General features: G+C 45.6%; 8 non-coding genes across 8 annotated transcripts; all 8 read left to right on the top strand.

Annotated features, from left to right (window-relative positions):
• Positions 1-341: 341 nt before the first annotated feature.
• Positions 342-460, top strand: LOC139401722 (5S ribosomal RNA). The gene has a single exon (XR_011633129.1). It is a non-coding gene; the product is annotated as a 5S ribosomal RNA (ribosomal RNA).
• Positions 461-637: 177 nt separating this feature from the next.
• LOC139401721 (5S ribosomal RNA) lies at positions 638-756 on the top strand. The gene has a single exon (XR_011633128.1). It is a non-coding gene; the product is annotated as a 5S ribosomal RNA (ribosomal RNA).
• Positions 757-933: 177 nt separating this feature from the next.
• LOC139401719 (5S ribosomal RNA) lies at positions 934-1,052 on the top strand. Its single transcript, XR_011633126.1, has one exon. It is a non-coding gene; the product is annotated as a 5S ribosomal RNA (ribosomal RNA).
• A 260-nt stretch (positions 1,053-1,312) lies between these two features.
• LOC139401720 (5S ribosomal RNA) lies at positions 1,313-1,431 on the top strand. The gene has a single exon (XR_011633127.1). It is a non-coding gene; the product is annotated as a 5S ribosomal RNA (ribosomal RNA).
• A 177-nt stretch (positions 1,432-1,608) lies between these two features.
• LOC139401727 (5S ribosomal RNA) lies at positions 1,609-1,727 on the top strand. Its single transcript, XR_011633133.1, has one exon. It is a non-coding gene; the product is annotated as a 5S ribosomal RNA (ribosomal RNA).
• Positions 1,728-1,904: 177 nt separating this feature from the next.
• On the top strand, positions 1,905-2,023 carry LOC139401726 (5S ribosomal RNA). Its single transcript, XR_011633132.1, has one exon. It is a non-coding gene; the product is annotated as a 5S ribosomal RNA (ribosomal RNA).
• Positions 2,024-2,200: 177 nt separating this feature from the next.
• Positions 2,201-2,319, top strand: LOC139401725 (5S ribosomal RNA). The gene has a single exon (XR_011633131.1). It is a non-coding gene; the product is annotated as a 5S ribosomal RNA (ribosomal RNA).
• Positions 2,320-2,496: 177 nt separating this feature from the next.
• LOC139401724 (5S ribosomal RNA) lies at positions 2,497-2,615 on the top strand. Its single transcript, XR_011633130.1, has one exon. It is a non-coding gene; the product is annotated as a 5S ribosomal RNA (ribosomal RNA).
• The last annotated feature ends 55 nt before the right edge of the window (positions 2,616-2,670 follow it).

Raw genomic sequence — 2,670 nt, 5'->3', positions numbered from 1 at the left:
GGATGGGAGACCGCCTGGGAATACCAGGTGCTGTAAGCTTTTTGTCACTGCCTTGTGGAATTTCAACTCTTTGTCCGTTTTTTCCCACAAGGCTGAAATATGTGCCCTCGTTGGTTAGTACTTGGATGGGAGACCGCCTGGGAATACCAGGTGCTGTAAGCTTTTTGTCACTGCCTTGTGGAATTTCAACTCTTTGTCCGTTTTTTCCCACAAGGCTGAAATATGTGCCCTCGCTTTGACATAAGTAAGCAAGGTTAGTTTGTATTTCATCCAACAATCTGTGCTACAAATTATGGCTACAGTATATGCAATTTCATCCACTTTTTGAGATTAGGCTTTTGACTTACGGCCACACCGGCCTGAGTACGCCTGATCTCGTCCGATCTCGGAAGCTAAGCAGGGTCGGGCTTGGTTAGTACTTGGATGGGAGACCGCCTGGGAATACCAGGTGCTGTAAGCTTTTTGTCACTGCCTTGTGGAATTTCAACTCTTTGTCCGTTTTTTCCCACAAGGCTGAAATATGTGCCCTCGCTTTGACATAAGTAAGCAAGGTTAGTTTGTATTTCATCCAACAATCTGTGCTACAAATTATGGCTACAGTATATGCAATTTCATCCACTTTTTGAGATTAGCTTTTGCTTACGGCCACACCGGCCTGAGTACGCCTGATCTCGTCCGATCTCGGAAGCTAAGCAGGGTCGGGCTTGGTTAGTACTTGGATGGGAGACCGCCTGGGAATACCAGGTGCTGTAAGCTTTTTGTCACTGCCTTGTGGAATTTCAACTCTTTGTCCGTTTTTTCCCACAAGGCTGAAATATGTGCCCTCGCTTTGACATAAGTAAGCAAGGTTAGTTTGTATTTCATCCAACAATCTGTGCTACAAATTATGGCTACAGTATATGCAATTTCATCCACTTTTTGAGATTAGCTTTCGCTTACGGCCACACCGGCCTGAGTACGCCTGATCTCGTCCGATCTCGGAAGCTAAGCAGGGTCGGGCCTGGTTAGTACTTGGATGGGAGACCGCCTGGGAATACCAGGTGCTGTAAGCTTTTTGTCACTGCCTTGTGGAATTTCAACTCTTTGTCCGTTTTTTCCCACAAGGCTGAAATATGTGCCCTCGCTTTGAAATAAGTAAGCAAGGTTAGTTTGTATTTCATCCAACAATCTGTGCTACAAATTATGGCTACAGTATATGCAATTTCTTCCACTTTTTGAGTGACACAAAGATGCTTATCTAAATGGTGAAAATGCAACAGCTGTTAATCAGGCTCACTTTGACTTTACATAGTGCACCAAGAGATAGTTTCTTGCTTACGGCCACACCGGCCTGAGTACGCCTGATCTCGTCCGATCTCGGAAGCTAAGCAGGGTCGGGCTTGGTTAGTACTTGGATGGGAGACCGCCTGGGAATACCAGGTGCTGTAAGCTTTTTGTCACTGCCTTGTGGAATTTCAACTCTTTGTCCGTTTTTTCCCACAAGGCTGAAATATGTGCCCTCGCTTTGACATAAGTAAGCAAGGTTAGTTTGTATTTCATCCAACAATCTGTGCTACAAATTATGGCTACAGTATATGCAATTTCATCCACTTTTTGAGATTAGCTTTTGCTTACGGCCACACCGGCCTGAGTACGCCTGATCTCGTCCGATCTCGGAAGCTAAGCAGGGTCGGGCTTGGTTAGTACTTGGATGGGAGACCGCCTGGGAATACCAGGTGCTGTAAGCTTTTTGTCACTGCCTTGTGGAATTTCAACTCTTTGTCCGTTTTTTCCCACAAGGCTGAAATATGTGCCCTCGCTTTGACATAAGTAAGCAAGGTTAGTTTGTATTTCATCCAACAATCTGTGCTACAAATTATGGCTACAGTATATGCAATTTCATCCACTTTTTGAGATTAGCTTTTGCTTACGGCCACACCGGCCTGAGTACGCCTGATCTCGTCCGATCTCGGAAGCTAAGCAGGGTCGGGCTTGGTTAGTACTTGGATGGGAGACCGCCTGGGAATACCAGGTGCTGTAAGCTTTTTGTCACTGCCTTGTGGAATTTCAACTCTTTGTCCGTTTTTTCCCACAAGGCTGAAATATGTGCCCTCGCTTTGACATAAGTAAGCAAGGTTAGTTTGTATTTCATCCAACAATCTGTGCTACAAATTATGGCTACAGTATATGCAATTTCATCCACTTTTTGAGATTAGCTTTTGCTTACGGCCACACCGGCCTGAGTACGCCTGATCTCGTCCGATCTCGGAAGCTAAGCAGGGTCGGGCTTGGTTAGTACTTGGATGGGAGACCGCCTGGGAATACCAGGTGCTGTAAGCTTTTTGTCACTGCCTTGTGGAATTTCAACTCTTTGTCCGTTTTTTCCCACAAGGCTGAAATATGTGCCCTCGCTTTGACATAAGTAAGCAAGGTTAGTTTGTATTTCATCCAACAATCTGTGCTACAAATTATGGCTACAGTATATGCAATTTCATCCACTTTTTGAGATTAGCTTTTGCTTACGGCCACACCGGCCTGAGTACGCCTGATCTCGTCCGATCTCGGAAGCTAAGCAGGGTCGGGCTTGGTTAGTACTTGGATGGGAGACCGCCTGGGAATACCAGGTGCTGTAAGCTTTTTGTCACTGCCTTGTGGAATTTCAACTCTTTGTCCGTTTTTTCCCACAAGGCT

Source organism: Oncorhynchus clarkii, unplaced genomic scaffold (genome assembly GCF_045791955.1).
Source record: "Oncorhynchus clarkii lewisi isolate Uvic-CL-2024 unplaced genomic scaffold, UVic_Ocla_1.0 unplaced_contig_12798_pilon_pilon, whole genome shotgun sequence".
NCBI lineage: Eukaryota > Metazoa > Chordata > Actinopteri > Salmoniformes > Salmonidae > Oncorhynchus > Oncorhynchus clarkii.
The sequence above is the reverse complement of the archived record's forward strand: the minus strand, read 5'-3'. Positions and strand labels throughout refer to the sequence as shown.